The sequence below is a fragment of the Mustela putorius genome, unplaced genomic scaffold, assembly GCF_011764305.1.
Source record: "Mustela putorius furo isolate JIRA1106 unplaced genomic scaffold, ASM1176430v1.1 tig00000731_pilon_pilon_pilon, whole genome shotgun sequence".
In the NCBI taxonomy this organism is placed as follows: Eukaryota; Metazoa; Chordata; class Mammalia; order Carnivora; family Mustelidae; genus Mustela; species Mustela putorius.
The window spans coordinates 1,139,014-1,158,580 of NW_025421461.1; positions in this window are offsets into that span (position 1 = coordinate 1,139,014).

Sequence of the window (19,567 nt, forward strand, 5' to 3'; positions counted from 1 at the left end):
TCCTACAGTGCACATAACAGCCCCACAGCAAAGAGTTACCTGGCCCAAAATGTCGGCAGCGCTGATAGGGGGAAGCCCTGCTTTGTAAGGTTCGCTGAGTGAAAATGCTCCACATTGGGGCGCCTGGGTGGCTCAGTGGGTTAAAGCCTCTGCCTTCGGCTCAGGTCATGATCCCCGGGTCCTGGGATCAAGCCCCACATCGGGCTCTCTGCTCAGCAGGGAGCCTGCTTCCCTTCCTCTCTCTCTGCCTGCTGCTCTGCCTACTTGCGATCTCTATCTGTCAAATAGATAAATAAAACCTTAAAAAAAAAAAATCTCCACATCTGATCCTCTTCCCGTTCAGCTTCACTCCACCCTTCCTTACAAACGGCCTGACTCCTACATGGGATGATTAGGAAACTCTAAAACCACAAGCAAGATGCTTCTTTTTTTTTTTTTTTTTTTTTTTTTTTTTTTTTTTAAACAGGGAACATACTAGAGACCACAACCGTTCTAAGAACTTTGCATACGGAAGGGTTTTGTTTTTGAAAACTGAAATTACAGAATAAGAACCCATAAAGGAGAGAGGGAGAGAACTTCACTGTTTGGGTTCAAATTAGCAACCTGAGTATTCTTGGCTCCCGGTAGAAAAGGTGTGTGCCAGCGCCAGACGCGGCCACCTGCTGTGGCCCCGCGGTTTTGTTCTGACCGGCTCCTTCCCGCGCCTGTTACAAGATGCGCAGATGTTTCGGAGACCAGAAGACGAACTGTGCAGCCAGAGAACGAGGTTTACATGCAAGCAAACGGAAAACAGTGTTCTGAGTCGAATGGAAAGATCTGCCGCTGCTAACTCAGAATGAGATGTGCTGATGAGCTGACCTTGACCAGTGTGGTCCAGACCAAACAGCTGGCCAGGACAGGGGGAGGAGGGCAGCAAGGCAGGGCCTGGCGGCAGTAGCACCCTCCTGAACTCCATTCAGTTAAGGCAGGGGAAGCGGGCAGGCGGTGGGCGTCAGCTGGAATCCGTTTATGCAGTGCATGTAGACGCATCCAGAGTCTGGACTTGACCCCAGTTTCAAGAGCTAAGTAGACACAGTGGCTAGTGCTTAGCACGCTGGGCAGTGCAGACATAGACTGACCGCAGACGTCTCAGGAAGGTCTATCGGAAGACACGGATCTGCGTCTCCTCTCCCTGATGCAAGGCTGCCGAGGACAGGGCAGGTCTTCAGGGAGCACCTGTGCTAACAGGGAGCCCCTTCTCCGGGGCTGGGGGGAGGCCGTGCCTACGCCCCTCCAAACGCTGTCTTTCCTCCTCCTGGCTCATCCACACTCTTTCTAGAATCTCCTGCTCCTCTCAGCCTCACCCAAACCGGAGGCGATCTTTCCTGCCTCCAAAATCCCATAATCCCTTACAGGTACTTGTGAATTTATTACTTTGAACGGCATACACATTACTCAGAACAAAAGCTAATGTTCCCATGTTGGCCTCAAGATGCGTCATCTATGCACGCACCTGCCTACCTCCCGGTTTGCCCTCTCCGCAGCTCCAGCAACACGCCCCCCACTTCCCCTCCTCACCCCGCACCCCCTCCCCCGCCCCCCTCAGTTCCCTGAAGACCTCAGGCAGGTCCCGCTTTGGCGGCTCCTTGGGAACTGTTCCTCTGCTCAGAACGCTCTTCCACCCAACAGCCACGTCAGCATCGCCTCTCTTCCTTCAGGTTTCTGTTCAAATGCCATTTTATCAGAAAGGTCCTCCCTGACCATCCTATCCCCCATAGTGCGCTAACACCGAGGCAACAACTTAACTTCCCCAGGCACCTTCTGGCTTAGCCTTTCCCCAAATTCTGAGGCATGGCGCCCTCCTGTGGGCAGCTTTCCCCTAGCACTCTGGAGAGTGAATTTCCAGCAAGCCCTGCAGACACCCCAGTCCTCCTGCCGTGCAGGGGACCACATCCATGCCCCAACCAATGAGGTCGGGGCTGAGCCCTGGCTCTGGGAGGGACCGCGGGAGGCTCTCCCTCGGGTGCTCCATCTCGGCCCGGGTGTAGGGGCTGCTCCCTGTTCTCTCTACGTGGTTTAGAATTATCTTTACTTCTTGATACTGAATCCCTTTTTACACCAATCCTTTGTTAGTAGTCCTTTGTATTAAACATTCTTTATTCCAGTGATGGTGTGTCTTCTTTAAGATTTTATTTATTTATTTGACACAGGGAGAGGGAGACAGAGAGAGAGGGTACGCAAGCAGGGGGAGCGGGAGACAGAGAAGCAGACTCTCCACTGAGCGGGGAGCCCAGTGCAGGGCCTGATTCCAGGACCCTGGGACCATGACCTGAGCCAAAGGCAGACTCTCAGCAACTGAGCCACCCAGGCGCCCCTGGCTTCTGTCTCTTCATTGGACTCTTCCAGCTCTTATCTGCCCACAGAGCCTCGTATGTACCGCATGTTTGGTGAATGTTGGGTGAACACATGAATGAATGACGGTTCTCTTTTGGGTTCACCCTATATGCTGGCTACTGGTTGTTATCCCTTCATGGGTGGTGGGGGGGGGGGCGGGGACAACAAGAAGATCTAAATCATGGAAATGTACAAAACTATATTGGGTGGCTATAATGCAAGGCATTTCCTAGAGGCTGTGGAAGATACAAAGATATTTGCCAAGAGAAGAGATAAGCCGTTCGCACTTACTTAGACTGAAGAAAATGCTACTGGCAAAACCCGCTGTAATTTTTCTATACACAGGCCCCATGGTGGGTCCTACTGCATGGAGTGTTGGAGGAAGGTGGACCCACGGTGAAACTGATACTCAGCTCACAGAGGCCTGAGCAGTGCCGTCTCTCACCCAGCTGGGAGTTCACAGGGAGCTACCATCAGCACTGGCTAGGTCCAGAACATTTCCATCACATCAAAAGAAAACCCTAGGCCCCCTGGGTGGCTCAGTGGGTTGAGCCGCTGCCTTCGGCTCAGGTCATGATCTCGGGGTCCTGGGATCGAGTCCCGCATCGGGCTCTCTGCTCAGCAGGGAGCCTGCTTCCTCCTCTCTCTCTCTCTGCCTGCCTCTCTGCCTACTTGTGATCTCTCTCTGTCAAATAAATAAATAAAATCTTTAAAAAAAAAAAGAAAGAAAAGAAAACCCTATCCCCGTTAGCAGCCACTCCCCATTCTGTCCTCCCCTCCGGCCCCAGCAACCGCTAATCGGCTTTCTCTCTCTATCACGTATTCTGGAAACTTCATTAAAACGGAATCATACAACATATGATCTTTTGTGTCTGGCTTTTTTCACAAAGAGAATGTTTGTAAGACTTATACCTGGGGTAGCCTGTATCAGCAGCTCATTCCCTTTTAGGACCACATTTTGTACATCCCTTTGTCAACTGATGGGCGTACAAGTTGTTTCCTCCTTTCGGCCTTTGTGAATAATGCTGAAAACTTGCATATAATTATTTGTTTTGGGTTCTTCTGGGGTTATACCTAAGAATGGGAACATAGGGTCATAGGATAATTTTATGTTTACATTTTTAGGAAATGGTCCAGCTGTTTTCCATGGTAGCTGTACCATCTACATTCCCACCAGTAATGTAGGAGTGTTCAAATTTCTTCATATCCATGCCAAGCTTTGGTTTTTTGTTTTTTTGTTCTTTGTTTTTTGGGTTTTTTTTTTTTTTTTTTTGCTTTTTCATTATTCCCCTAGTGGGTTTGAAGTCGTAGCTCACTGTGGTTTTAATTTACATTTTTAAAAAATATTTTATTTATTAATTATTTGACAGACAGATCACAAGTAGGCAGAGAGGCAGGCAGAGAGAGAGGGAGGGAAGCAGACTCCCTGCTGAGCAGAAAGCCCGACTCGGGTCTCGATCCCAGGATCCTGGGATCATGACCTGAGCTAAAGGCAGAGGCTTTAACCCACTGAGCCACCCAGGCTCCCCAATTTACGTTTTCTTAATGACATTACTCATCTTTTTCTGGGCTTGTTAGCCATGTGCATGTCTTCTTTGAGACTGGTCTGTTCAAGTCCTTTGCCCATTTAAAAATTGGATTATTTGCCTTTTTGTTGTTGACTGTTAAGTTTTTTATTTATTCTAGACCTGTGTTAGCTAGATGCTTTTAAATATTTTCTCCCATTCCATAGGCAGCCTATCTCTTGATAGTGTCTTTGGTTGCCCATTTTTTATTTTAATGAAGTCCAAGTTATCTACATATTCTCTTGTTGCCTGTGCTTTTGGTGTCATATCCAAAAAATCTTTACTTTCTTGGAAGACATTATTGCCCCTCTGGTCTTCTTCAAAGAGCTTTATAATTTTTACTCTTACATTTAGGTCCTTGATCCATTTTGTTTTTTAAAAAATTTTTAAAGATGTTATTTATTTGAGAGAGAATTAGTGAGAGAGAGCATGAGAGAGCCCTTGATCCATTTTAAACTGATTTTCATACATGGTGTGAGGTAGGGGTCCAACTTCATTCTTCTGTGTAAAAATTTCATCGTCTCAGCACCATCTGTTGAAGAGGCTTTTTTTCCACATTAAATGGTCAGGCCACCCCTGTCAAAAAATCAACTGACCATGTATATACGGATTTACTAGTGGACTCTCAAGCTATTTCACTTATTTTTATGTCAAACCATATGCCAGTACCTTACGATTTGGATTATTGTAGCTCTGAAGGAAGTTTTTTTTTTTTTTAAGATTTTTATTTATTTATTTGAGAGAGAGAGCATGAGCGGGAGGGGCAGAGGTAGATGGAGAAAGAACTCCCAAGCAGACTCTGCGCTGAGCATGGAGCCCAACACAGGGCTTGATCCCACGACCCTGAGATCACCCGAGCTGAAATAAAGAGTCGGACACTTAGCCGATGAAGACACACAGGCATCCCTGTAGTAAGTTCTAAAACCAGGAAGTGTGATTCTTCTAACTATGGTTTTATTTCTTAAGATTTTTTTTTAGTCTATGGAGGGTCCCTTGCAGTTACATATGAAATTTAGGATGAGCTTTTTCATTTCTACCAAAAAAAAAAAAAAAAAAAAAAGCCATCGGGATTTTGGTGGGGATAGCCTTGAATCTGTATATTGCTTTGGGTGGGTAGGATTGCATCTTACCAATACTAAGCCTTCCAGTCCAAAGACATGGGCTGTCTTTCCACGCATTTAGACCTTCTTTAATTTCTCGTAGCAATAATTCTCTGTATACAAACCATTAACCTCTCTGCTTAAATTTATTCCTAAGTATTGTATTCTTTCAGATGCCAGTATGAGTGGAATTGTTTTCTTAGTTTCCTTTTGGGGTTGATCATTGCTAGTCTAGGAAAACAACTAATTTTTGTGTGTAGGTCCTCCACCTGGCAACCTTGCTAGATTCACTTATTAGCACTATTCAGTGGATTCTCTGAATTTTCTACATATAAGATCATGTCATCTGTGCATGCAGATAGTTATTTCTTCCTTTCCAATCTGGATGTCTTTTGTTTCTTTTTCTTGCCTAATTGCTTTGGCTAGAATTCCAGCATTCTGTTGAGTAGCAGTGGTGAAAGCAGGCATCCTTGTCCTGGTTCTGTCTTAGGAGGAAAGCTCTCATCTTTCACCACGGAGTATGATGTCAGCCATGGGCTTTTCATAACGTCCTTTATCACACTGAAGTTTCCTCTATTCCCAGTTTGGTGTTTTATCATACGAGATGTTGGCTTTTGTCAAATGCCTTTTCTGTATTAATTGGGATGATTATGTGGCTTTTCCCTTTATTCTATTACTGTGGAGTCTTACATTGATTGATTAGGCAGCTCTGATTTTCCAAGATTAGTGGAAATCTGAATTCTCATGGGAAATAGTCTTCCTTTCAAACGTTGACATACATTAAAAAAAATTTGCATGGGCCAAGTCCAACTCAGCTAAGAGCCAAATTGGCTCCATGGCCAAGAGGTTGAAATCTCTGATAAAGAAACTTAAGAATCATTCTTCTCTTTGTTGACTGAGGAATTCCACTTTCAGGGATCCATCCAAAAGAAATAATATACTTGAGTTTTTAAAGCTCAAAGCTGGGAAGCGTCTGAGTATGCAACAATAGAGGTAGATTAAGGGCCAAAAGAAATGTAGTGCGGCCACTTACAATGGATTTACTGAAAACCGTGGAATGCCATCAACAGATACAGGGAATAGAACACTACTGCTTGTCATTCAATATAATCATAATTGCTATTTACTATGGAAATATGCTTTTTTTTTTCTTACGACAGGAAGCAGACAGGATCCCCAAGGCCTCCCCACCAGCTGGGTTAGGTTGTCTCAACAACAGATCATCTGCCCATCTCTCCCCAACACACACCCCCACCCCCTTCGTCTGGTTTCCAAATTTGGCATAATGTGCTTATGTGACTTCCTTTTTCCTTTTTGGCATTCTCCACATTTGATTCACATTTTCAAACATTTCAATCTCAAAGGCGCGTTTCCATATACCAAGTTCCCTTTTGCTGCGTCCATGGGCCATGCTGGTGTGTCCTGTCTGTCATAGGTAGGAACTACTTTGGGCAGAAAGCCGCTCCCCTACCCAAAGCAACCCTATTCTTCATAAGCACTTGAATCAAAACTATCTTGAACATGGTTTTTGGCACTGCTGGTTGGCAGGGCCCCGCACCCCTTCCAGAATTAAGCACCATGGACAACAGTATTCACTGTGCTGCTGCTTTAAGCCATGCCAACTGTGGCCCTTTCACTAAACAACTTTGACAGAAGCAGGCTTTCTGGAGACTCATTTTATGAAGCAGATGCTTCTCCATGGAAATCCGAGAGCTCTTTCCAGGGTTCGTCTTATAAAAGCTGACTTCCATTTTGAGGACTCTGAGGCCAGATGTCAACGATGGTGACTTGAGGAGAGGAAACAGGAATCCTGCTGCAGTGTGAGCACTGACCTGGCAACTATCCCACTCATACCACCTAAGCCCAGGACAGGAGAAGGGCTGGGGGCAGACCACGCTTCCCAGAGGAGACAATGCCTCAGCTGGGTGCTGAGAGACAGATGTTGGGGAGAAACAGCTACACAACTCCCATTTCCAGTGCAATGTGGTGTAGACCCTATCCAGCGGCCCCACATGCCTTGCTGGGGCTCAGAACAAGGGGTGGTCCCCGTGGATTGGGAAGGGCTGCCTGAAGGAGGCAGCATTTGAGTCGGGTCTCTTTGGTAAGCTCGATAGTGTGCCCCTCAGATTCATACCCACCTGGACCTGGGAATGTGGCCATATTTGGGAAGAGGGTCTTTGCAGATGTGATCAAGTAAAGATAAAGTCATACTGATTCATGTCCTTACAGGAAGAGGAAAATCCTGATGAGGATACCCAGGAAGGGAGAGTACCTGAACAAGAAGGCAGGGCAGAGATTGGAGGGGCATGTTTGCAATGGAGGAATGGCAAGATACACTGGCCACCACCAAAAGCTGGAGAAGAGGCAAGGAAGGACCCTCCCGTAGAGCTATAGGATACTGTGCTCCTAGTAGAGCTATAGGATACTGTGCTCCTAGTGGCCTGGCAAGTGGCCTGGCTGACACCATGATTTCGGAGGCTGACCTCCAGAATCAATAGAAACAAATTCTGTTGCTTTAGGCCCCCATTTGAGGTCCTTGCTTACAGCACTCCCAACAAGCCACTGAAGAAGCCTTGAGGGACACCTTGTCCCTGCCTTGGAGATGGGCCCCTCTTGGAAGGGTCGCAGGCTCTCCCGCTTGTCACCAGTAGGTGGCACCCCTGGCTTACAACCACAGCACTTCTCCCTGGTCCTGAGTCAGGCTGAGAGGGGGCCTGGGGGCCTGCCCTGGGCTTGCTGCCTCCAGGTAAGAGGCAGGGACAGCAGGTGGCCGAATGCCACTGCGCCCAACTCCTTTGCCTCCCTCGCAAGGCCTCACGCCGGGCCTGGGCTGCCCTCCCTCTGCAGGGCACTGGTCCTCACAGCCAGAGAGGGATGAGCTCTTTTTCCCTTCCAAGGGTGAGTGTGGGCTCCAAAGAGTTCATGCTGTTCCTGTAACGATGTAAGGAATGACACTTCCCAGGGACACAGGCCTCTTAGCCAAGGCACAGGAGGGCAACAGGTCCCCCCATGGTCCCAGTCAGTGTCCTTGCTTGGAAATGCCCAGTGTGCATCGGGATATGTGACCTCACGGGAAATGTCCACAGGGATGTCGGGGATCCTAAATAATTGGGATGGACTGGATGCAGCAGTTCGGAGGCTCAGCCTTGGTCCGCAGAGCCAATCCCCTATTTCTGAAGCCTGCTTTGGGGGCACACCCCACCCCCAACTCCACCTGATCCACAAACACTGAGAATGAGGAAGGGGGTCTGCCCTCAAGGAGGTCAGGAGGGCAGAGGCTGGGCAGGCAAAGCAGCCCCCCTCCTCCTATTGAATCACCGGGCAGTGGTTTTCCTCTTTGTCTTCCTTCTGGGCAGGTCCCAGAGACGGGGAAATGCTGGCTCCCCGAAGGCCTCATCCTGTTCTTTATGGGGGTGGTGGGTGGCCTGAGGGGCTGGGAAAGGCAAACGTTTTGCAGTAGAAAGAGCCCAGAATCTGGAGTCAGATCCGAAACCCGTCCCAGCTGCACCGTTCACCAGCCACGGCGATCACACTTCTCACCTGATCTTATGTTTCTTGGTTATAAAACGGGCCCCAAATCGTGCACCTGTCTTTCACGGAGATTGTGTAAAACTTTCAGGACATCACACAGAAAGGCTCTGACCGCAGGGTGAAACTCAGAGCCCAGAAACTTCTCCAGGTGTCTCGGAGGTTTTCTGGTGGTGGCGGTGGCTGCTTGTGGTGAAAGAGACACAAAACAAAATGTACCACTGTAATGAAAAGAACTCCTTTCATCGTGTAAAACCGAAACCATCCCCATTCGACATGAATTCCCCATTCCCTTTCCCCTGGCCCCTGGCAACCAGCATCCTACTTTCCTTCTCCGTGGACCTGATGACTCTAGGAGCTGCATTTAACGGAATCGGACAGGATGTGCCTTTTGGGGACTGGCTTCTCTCACTTGCTGTTGTGTCCTCAGGCCGGTCTGTGTGGAGCCCGTGACAGGACTTCCTTGCTTAGTAAGGCTAAATAGTATTTCATTCTGTGCACAGATCACGCTTAGTTTCTCCAGTCGCCTGTGGACGGATGCTTGGGTGGCATCCACCTCTTGGCTACCGTGAATTACACCGCAATGCACAGGGTGGTGTGAGTACCTCCTTTAGAACGTGCTCTCGATTCTGTAGATAGATCCCCAGAAGTGGGATTGCTGGATCCTACGGTGATTCTATTTTTAATTTTTGAGGAGCTGCCAACTGCTTTCCACAGCAGCTGCTCCATTTTCCGTTCCCACCAGCCCTGTACAAGGCTTCCAATGCCTCCAAGTCCTCGCTGACATTTCTTACCTTCTGGCTTTGTGACTGTGGCCAAGCTGGTGGGGCTGAGTTGATAGCTCCAGCTGTTTGGAGCCCACCGGACTTGACATAGGGATGGGTACTTCCGAAATCACTGAGCAGGCTGGGCCTCTGGGGGCACCTCCCAGATCCCTACAGAACCTGCCTACAGTGTGGTGGAGTGGGGGAGGCACTGCCCCTCCCCCAAGGCCAGGCGGACAGTCAGGGGCCTCACTCAGGCACATCTCTCCTGGGTGCAGAGAGCTGTCCACTGGTTCCTCTTGCGGGGGGGGGGGGGGACGGGTAAGATGGGGCAGGAGGGGCGCAGGGAGACTTTGAGGGGCTGGAAATGTTCTATCTTGGTCTCTATGCTGGTTGCATGGCGGTACACACTGGTAACAGGTTCCCCAAGCTGTCTTGAGTAAAGGTGCGTCGTCTGTGGAATAACAAAAAATAAAAATAAAACCAGTTTTGGGACGCCTGGGTGGCTCAGTGGGTTAAGCCTCTGCTTTCGGCTCAGGTCATGATCTCAGGGTACTGGGATCGAGTCCCACATCAGGCTCTCTGCTCAGCAGGGAGCCTGCTTCCTCCTCTCTCTCTCTCTGCCTGCCTCTCTGTCTACTTGTAATCTCTCTCTGTCAAATAAATAAATAAAATCTTTTAAAAAATAAATTAATTAATTAAAAAAATAAATAAAACCAATTCTTTTCTCAGAACCCTTTGCCCTGTCTAGAACAAACGTCCCCATTAGGAGCCGTCAGAGTCCCGTACAGCTCCCCCTTGGGGCTCTGGCCACTGCTGTGGCAGGTGATGCCAGCAGTCGGCTTCCCCGCTGGACCAGAAGCGTCAGAAGCGTGGCGTGGGAGGTTTCTCTGTCTTGCCAGCGCCTGTTTCTTAACAACCCTCTCTGAGCGTGGGTACTCATCATCGTAGCATAAGCCCACTCTCTGACATCAGGAATGTGGGCTTGTGCCTGCAACGTGAGCTCTAAACCCAGAGCAGGGGGAGAATAATCAGATTTGCAACCAATTAATCCTGCAGCCGTCCAGCTGAGCCGAGAAGCCAGGGAAGGCAGGATTCTGAAACAGAACCACCTACGCCTGTCACTCTTCTGAAAATGTCCCATGTTCAAATATCTTTTCCAAAAAAAAAAAAAAGAGAGAGAGAGAGAAAGAATCTTTTCACCTTGAACGCTCCGTACTTATGATCCTTAAGATCATGCACACGTAATATTTATATAACTGTGTTCATGTGACAGGTGAATACTTGAATGCCGCCTAGTGCATTTAGGGGGAGAGGACGTGCTTGTGTTGAGAAGGAAGAGGAAGATGTGAAGACTCACGGGCTTGGTCTGTCTGCAGTTCAACAGTCTGAGAAGAGCCAAGGGAAGGATGGTGACAGCTCACAGTGCCCAGACCTCGGTCCTCCATGCCAACAGGATTTCCGTTGCCATCCAGGCGGCAAAGCCAGGCCAGTGGAGAGGCAGGCTCGGGAGAGAGACAAGTTTTCAAATGATTAAAGAAGTGACATTGCTAGGTAGTGAGCCCCCTGTCCCTGAAGGTCTGCAAGTAAAGACTAAAAGTGTCTCATCAGGGAAGGAGACTATGAGACAGGCAGAGGGTGAGGAGCTAGAAGGAAGGCCTCACTGGGGATCTTGGGGGCTCAGGAATCTTTTTTTTTTTAAGATTTTATTTATTTATTTGACAGATAGAGCTCACAAGTAGGCAGAGAGGCAGGCAGAGAGAGAGAGGAGGAAGCAGGCTCCCCGCCGAGCAGAAAGCCCCATGTGGGTCTTGATCCCAGGACCCTGGGATCATGACCTGAGCTGAAGGCAGAGGCTTTAACCCACTGAGCCACCCAGGCACCCGAGGCTCAGGAATCTTGTAACTACATCCTCCTGAAGCATTTCATTCTCATTGAGGGAATGCCACTCTCCAGGCTGCCCACAACTGTGAGTCTTGGAAGGCAGGAGCCAGGAGGGACCTTCCAAAGTATTGTTTCCGAGCCCCAGATGACAACACACAGGGAATTCGAGATTCTGCCCGGTGTTAGGCTGTTCCCAGGGGCTTGGCTCATGGGTAGGCCAGATAGGTCACACTCTCTCAACGGGAAATATCACAGTTGTGCTGAAGAACGTGGGTGGTGCAGCCTGACCATGGGGCCCCACCTCCTGACCTGGGGGACGAGAATCTCAGAGTCACATCCTGGAACAAGGAGTCAAGGGCAAGGACTTGACTTAGGAGGTGCTGTCGGGAGAGTGGACACATGGGGCAGGGCAGGGAGGAACCAGCGAAGGGTGTGTTATCAAGGCTGTCATCACCCAGTCCCTGGCGCTCGGTCCTGCTGTGGAGCCCTGGGAGACAGCGTGGAGGATGTCTCCAAAGGGAAGGCCAGAGCCAGGGGAGCTCTCCGCCGACCCCACACCCATGTAGGCTAAGAACTATTTCCAGAGCAGTGAATCTGTAACCACCTCCCACTGCCCCACCCCCACCCCGGCCCAGTTGCTTTAACCCACCTGCTCTGGGCAGCAGCTGGAGAAAGCCCTGAGGAGCAATCTCAGGTGTCCCCAGCCTGTGGCATGAAGAGATGGGTCCTACGGGGGAGGTGGGGGCAGGGCACCAGCAGTGTGCCCCGCTGCCACCTAGTAGCTGTATGACCTCAGGCCCTTACTCTGCCTCTCGGTGCACCTACAGCCACGCCTGTCAGGAAGCCTCCCTGACCTCAGTGAAGCGGGAGGGCTGAGAAGTGGCCGACACAGATCAGGCTTGCAGGAATCCGAGGGGTCCACGAAGGAGCCCTGCTACCTCCCATTTCACAGAGGAGGAAACCAAGGTCGGAGTGGCCAGGCCTCCGGGGCACCACCACACTGCAGGGGCAGAAGTGGGCCCGTCTGACCCGGAGTCCATGCTCCCAGGACTCCCATCAGGGGCTGACCCTGCGGTGGATCAAGGCAGCAGCTGGCCTCCGAGAGCACCTCCCTCCTGCTCTCCACTGCCTGCCCCCCCATATCCAGCAGGGTCCCTCATCGCTGACTACAGCACCAACCTGCATCCTTGACCCCCGTCCCCAGAGCCTTCCAGAAGCCCTTGAAGCTCCCCCCGTAACACCAGTGCTGGGCTGGGCTCCCCTCGACAGCCCATGCCAGCTGTAGGCAGGAAGAGGAAGAGACCTGCAGTGGCGGGGAGGGGGGCACTGAGAGCCTGATGAGCTCCCGTCCCACCCAGTCCATCCCCCCATCCAAGAGTCCAGGCTACAGACCCCTCATGCCCCTGTCCCCTCCCATGCCAGCTGGGCTACCATGAGTCTCCCTGGCTGGACTTCGCTCAGAACACTTGGAAGCAAACCTCCAAGAACAGCGAGGCACCGGCCATGGAGCGGGCCGAGCACTCATGCAGAAAGAGGATTACCTCGCGCATTCCTGCTTTCCTTTGCTCGGCCATCGTGCTCTGCCCGTACGATGTGCTGGGCTCGTGGCTCGGCACCACGCCTCTCCTGAGCCCCCCACCAGCACACAGCCCGGAGCACGCGGGCAGGACAGACAGCAGGGCCCCAGAGCCGTCTGGACCACTGGCCCGGGGCGGGGTGGATGAGCGACGTGGCTGGGGTGGAAGATGAGCTGAGAAAATCTGTAGAAGATGCTTGTCCGGCAGGGCAGAGAACCATGAGCTAGCTACCCGTGTTATTATGCTTAGTCACGTGCGAGGAGGCCCAAGCCATCTGCCACGGAGGTAGCCGCGTGGGTGCTTGTGGCCACCGGCGAGGCAGGAGAGCGGAGCGTGGTGGGAGCAGGACCCACAGGGGGGATGTCTCCACGGAGGCATCTGTGAACTCTCTCCAAGGCCAAGAAGGAAGAGTCGTCCACCTCCAGACCTCCCCATCGATACTGGCACAGTCACCCCCCGCCATCCACCCCGCAGAGCGTTTCCTATGTGCCAGGACCCTCTTGAACAACTCAGGGTGCCCCCCACCCCTTCCATGACACCTTCTTGCATTTTACAGAAAGGAAGCGGAGGCCGGAGAGGATCGTTACCTTGGTGAAGGTTGCACAGGCAGCAAACGGCACAACCCCAGTTAAGCTGGACTGCATGAGGGCTCGGAGCCCCGGGGACCCATGTACCAGTCAGCCGCCCCCTGAGCTCCCACTTTGCTATGACGGAGCCCATCGCTCCCAGAGGCCTGTGCCAGAGCCCCCTTCTTGAGCTGCAGGCTGTGTCAGTCGATGAGTCACCTACTTCCCTCCAAGGAGAAGCAGCTCCCGCCTGGCGAATGCCAGGGTCAAACCACAGACCTCCTTGGCGCATCTTTGCCTGGACCTCCCTGGGCGGGACCTCCAGGGCGGGACCTCAACCATCCGCTTTTCTAGGAGCCCACTCCTCGGGAGGCACAGAGTTTACACACCCAGCTACCTTGATTACCTTGTAGATGGCCTGCTTCCTGGCGACACCACAGAGTAAAATGACCAGAGGAATCCTAGGCCCAGCCTAGGAAGAAGGTAACATGTAGGAGCCCTGGGAGCAGGCAGCCTGCCATCCGGAGGCCCAGGGTGCAGGCCTTGCCCGAACGAGCCACTGACTCAATGCCTGTGGACTTAGTAAAGAACCAAGGGGGGAATGTAAGTTTTAGCAGCAACCTGGGTCTTTGGTGGCACTCAGATCTGGGTAAGAGTTCCACCTCTGGCTCTTGAGCAGGTCACTTTCCTTCCCTGAGCCTCGGGCTCCCCACCTGACCTCTCAGGGGTTGTGCATGCAAATCAGGTACACAGGGCAGCTGTTCCCCCCACCCCCGCCCAGCTTCCCAGAGGCCACCGACTCCTACACCCTTCCCCAGAGGACACCCTGGGGCTCCAGGAGCCATTTCTCCCTACAGGCAGAGCCAGGCGTGCCTGGGAGCTACCTCGCCTCCATCCTTTGCCCCAGTGACCCTCAACTAATGACCGATTAGTGCAGAAGTCTGAAAGCCCAGCTCCCCTGCCCTGAGGGGACTTTCTCTCAGGCTGGAGCTTCTGAACAAACCACTTACACACAAATATTTGTCTCTGGGCCTCGCTTCCAGAATCAGCCTAAGATTCATGCACCTTCCCCCACCCCACCCCACAGAGCGTGGGACCACCTGACCTTACCATGTAATAGAACCTTTCCTTATCTCGGCAAGCACCTGCAGTTAATAGGTTCTCATGTTCCTAAGGAAAGGCCTGTGCCCGCTTCCCAATAGTACACTGCACGTCTATGAGGAAGGAGGAGAACCAGAAACATTAGCAAAGCCCCTGTTTTTAAAGCATTTTGTTTCAGAAATCAAGCTGACTTGTTTTTACCAATTGTAAGCATCAGAGGTTCTTATTCCTCAGTATCCCAAATAAGGTAAAAGAAATCTGGGATTGGATGTTGAGCAAGAGCCTGCCCAAAGTGACCAGGTGAGCAGCCAAGAGACTCCATTTCCCATTTCCAAGCAAATAAAGGTGGCTGATGAGATATAAGCAGAAGTTGCTGGGCAGGTCTTCTAGGAAAACACCCAAAAAGCCAGTGTGTGCTCTTTTTGTTTTCTTCCTTCTTCTTCTGGAATACGTACCTGAATATGTACATAGTCATACCTGGAATATGTACGTGATGGCTGGCACTCCTGTGGCCATTTTATGACCTTGAGGATGGAATCAAGCGCTAAATATAATAGAGCAGGAAGACAGAAGCACTGTGGGTTCCTTGATACTCTAGAACTACGCTATCTATGAGGGACTTCCTGACTTTTGTGACCTGTAAAAATAAACCTCTATTTCAGCTAAGCTGCTATTTTCCAGGTCTGTCAGTTGCAGTCGGTACCATTTCTAACCAACATAGGTGTAACCCAGGTCTACAAGTTTTGGGTCCTAAGTGTAACAACAGGATTCTCTCTTCCCAGCCTCTCCCTCAATGGGACCATCTGGTCCTACTCACAGATACTTGACTGCAAGGAGCAGGTAACCCTCTCACATTACCGAGAAAACAACACTAGCTTTGGGGCCCAGATCTACTTAGGACAATTGGAGGGTTTCCAGCTTCTGGCATAGGACCAGAGTCGGGACAGGTAACACCTGGGTACTTCCTAGTATTGCAGAGAATAAGGACTCTTGGATCAAAGGGAAAGTCACATATGACATTTCCATAACCTGATACATATTGCCAAACCACCCACAGAAAACACTGCGCCAATTTATACTCTCGCCCATAGGGCTCTTTCCCCACATTCATGGTGATACGGAATATTCACTTTTAAAAGGGCCAAGTGGTACCTTGCCATTTTGCTTCCCACCTCTTTGATGGAGGATTGCGTGTCTGACATTATGCGGATGGCTGCTGGCGCTTCTGCACGTGGCCTTTTTGTTCTTTTCCAAACTGCTGTGTGTTTGCTTTCTTCTTGCTGATTTGGAAGGTCTTTTTACATGATGGATTTTAACCCTTCATCATGGGTGATAGGTTGTAAATAGTTTCTCAGCTGATCATTTTACTTTCAGCCCTGTGGAGGGGGATTTGGGTGTTTGTTTTGCTTGGTGTTGGTATTTGGAAGATTTTCATGTTCATGTAATCAGATCTGTCATTCTTTTCCTTTGTCGTTTCTGGTTTCTATGTCAGGAATTCCCCCTCTTAGGCTCCGCTGCTTGGCCTTCCTTTTCAGACTGACCTGCCATTCTCTCTAGATTTGACTCTCCTTCTGTCCCGCTCTCTCTGGTCCTTCATGTAAACCCAAGTGGCCACCCCCTACCACTGACTCCTTAAGAGCAAACTCCAAGTACCCCTTTGCCTTGCTCACGACCCCATCCAGAACCCCCACCTCCACTCCTCTCCCCATCCACTTCCCTGACCCACCTTGAGGTCTCCCTCTCACTTTCCTCCTTTCTGAAACCTCAGGAATGTGGCCCGGTGGTACCTCTTTGATCTGACAGCAACATCTTTCTTAAGTCCAATCAACACAGCTGCTTTTCACCATCCCTTGCCAAGTGGGGGCACACTCCCAGCTCAGCCCCCGCCCCCATCCCAGGTCAGCATACGAAGTCATCATTTCTACCAGGAGGGAATCAGCCAGTCATCCTGATGATTCTGCAATCATCCAGGTGATTCTGGAATGATCTAGAATCATCTGTGGCTTCCCCCAGCTCTGCTTCTGCTTGGGCCTCTTTCTTGTCCTCTCACACCAAACTCCCTCATGTCTATCCCTGTGGCCTAAACCACTCGCAGCTCCGCACTGGCCTGTCCACTGCCCACCAGTGGGCATTTCACCTACAGACTGTTGGTCATAGGCTAGTGCAGCCCTCAGAGACCAGGAGTCCAGAGAAGGACACCACACAGCCTTGCACAGCAGACTCTGTCATTCTGTTATAAACAAACATGCCATTAGGAGGCCACTGTCCTTGCCTCCTGGCCAGCAGCAGGAAGAGTAGGGGACAGGAATGGCTTTGAAAATATCTCCACAGAGGGAGCTGCTATAGGGGGAAAAAGTCACTGTCAACAAACCCCATCCTGCCCAGCGGGCTTCGAGGGGGCCACACTCTGCCTCGGCCCGCATCCTGGGTCTCCAGCCCTCACAGCCTCCTTGTTATTCCTGGCTCCCCCAACTGGGACTCGCAGGATGTCCGTGCCAGGGAGGCCCGCGTGGCCGGGAGCAGATGTTTCCCTCTGTGCCCTCCATGGGCTCAGGAAGACCCCGCCCTGCAGGTGGCAGGAAGAGGACCCCTGTGGTTGGGGCAGGTCTGGTTCTGACTTTCCATTCCTGTTTTCATTGGCAAAGGGCTCCAGCTAATGGGACCGGGGAACTCCGCTCTCAGGTGACCCGGCCGGCGACTGGTTCCTAGCCGCTTTGCAGTCTGCTCAGGTCAGCACACATGTACTGAATGCCTACTGTATGGTCCTGTCTGCCTGCGACAGTGCGCCGGGTGCCTCCCGTGTGTGAGGCTCTCTTCTGTGTGCTGGGGACGCAGCCTTGAGCAAAGGTGTCATTTTGTGTCCTCTGAGAAGCCGGCAGCAAGAGTTAGAAATTCAAGAAACGTTTGGAGGCGGGGGTGGAGGGGTTGGGGGGTGCTTGTAATGCGTGGAGAGGGAGCATGCGCAAGAAGGAGAGGCTCCGGCGCGCAAAGGATGCAGGCGGCAGGATCCACAGGGAACCTTGGCCAGGGTGCCGGGTGTTCCAGATCAAGGCCTGTAGGAGTGGAGGTTCCTTAAAGTGCCCGGGCTGGAGGCTGTCAGCTTCTGTCCGGAGGAGCGATTGCAGTGGCACGCCCCGACGGCGGCCACAGCAAGGTGGGATGCTGCTGACACCCTATTGGGCGATGCAGGGGACGGCCGATCCACCGAACAGCAACCGCAAGCCATTTCCTGGAGAAAGGCCCAGAGACAGTGTCTTAAAGGAAGGAAACGTGCCTCTTCTCTGCTCTCTTCTCCCTGTGGCCAAGGACATGGACATGGTGGTAAGCCATCCTGAGCCAAGGGCAGGAGGAGTGCCCCAGGGATGGCCGAAGAGGAGCCTGGGATCCTGAAGAACGGCGAAGAGCAGAGTCACCACGTCAGCCCGGCACAGCCTGCCTCCAGACTGGATGTGGGAGACGCCGGGGTCCCGCCTGTCCAAGTCCCTGCTGTCACATGCAGCTCAGAGTACACCCTCAATGCCAGGTTCCATTCTTTCTGTTCACAGTAAGACTGTCTGACAAATAGTGCCAGGAAAAAGATTTCATCAGCCCGAAAGCCCCAGCCCTCAGCACAGAGCTTAGCTGGGACCACGGGGGTGGGGAAGTGAGGCGGGGGGGAGGACCTCCTTGGGGGCACACAGCAACTTTTCCCCTGGTAAAATACACATAGCACAAAATTTACCATTTTAGCCATTTTAAGTGTATAGCTCAAATGGCATTCAGGATCCTCTCCACCAGCCATCCCCAGAACGTTTTCATCTTTCAAAAGGGAAACTTTGTATCTATTCCACACTAACTGCCCCTGCCCCTCCCTCTCCCCCCAGTTCTAGTCCAACTTTCTGTCTCTAGGAGTCTGATGACTCTGGGTACCTCATGTCAATGGAATCATGCAGTATTTCTTCTTCTGCGCCTGGCTTATTTTACTTGGCAGAAAGTCCTCAAGGTTCACCCATGTTGTAACATGCATCACAATTTCCTTCCTTTAAAAACAAAACAAAACAACAAAAAAAAACTTTTTAAAGATTTTATTTTTAAGTAACCTCCACACCCAACATGGGGCATGAACCTACAACCCCCAGATCAAGAGTCACAGGCTCCGCAGACCAGCCCGGCCAGGCGTCCCAGAATTTCCATCCTTTTTAAGGCTAAATATATTTCATTGCATGGACAGATCACATGTTGTCTGTCCATTTGTCTATCCAGGACACTTGGTGGTGTCTTTCTTTGGCTAAGATGCATAATGCTGCTATGAACTTGGGAATACGGATACCCATTCGAGTCCCTGCTTTTAATTCTTTTTAATTCTGCTTTTAATTTCTTTTTTATGTACCTGGAAGTGGAATTACTGGAGAGCAGATTAATTGCACAGGTGACTTCTTCACAATTCTTCGACATGACATCCCAGCGTGATAGCTCTAAGACTAAACTGAAAAGATGGAGCACCTGGGTGGTCCAGTCAGTTGAACATCTGACCCTTGATCTCACCTCAGGTCATGATGTCATGGTTGTGAGTTTGAGCCCTGCCTTAGGCTCTGCACTGGGTATGGATCCTACTTAATACTAATACTAATACTAATACTAATACTAATACTAATACTAATAAATTGAAAAAAACAACAATACTGGGGAAATGCTGGGAGCAAGGCCGTTAGTCAAGGGCAGCTCCTTTACAATGCGCTCACTTTCATCTACCAATAGGGGCAGACCCTCACCCCAGCCCTACGTGCCTCCCCCCGCCCATGACCCAACCCTCACAGATTACAGGACAGTGCCGGGTCCTCTCTGCCCAGTTTGTCAGGCAGTGTGCCCACCCCGCACAACGGCTGATGTCATCTGGGGCCCAACAGTGAAACGACACCTGTTGTTCCAGAGCCTTGCTCCGCTCTGCCCAGCCTTGGGGCATTTACAGGGTTGGCACAGGTGAATGACCACAGGTGACTTGCTTCACCCTCTGACTTTGGAACATAAACCCACAGTGGGAGTCCCTGTGTGGGGGATGTTTTCCAGAAGAGTGGTGCCCTTCCTCCTAATTTCAACCCTTATCACTCAAAAACAAAACAGAACGAAACA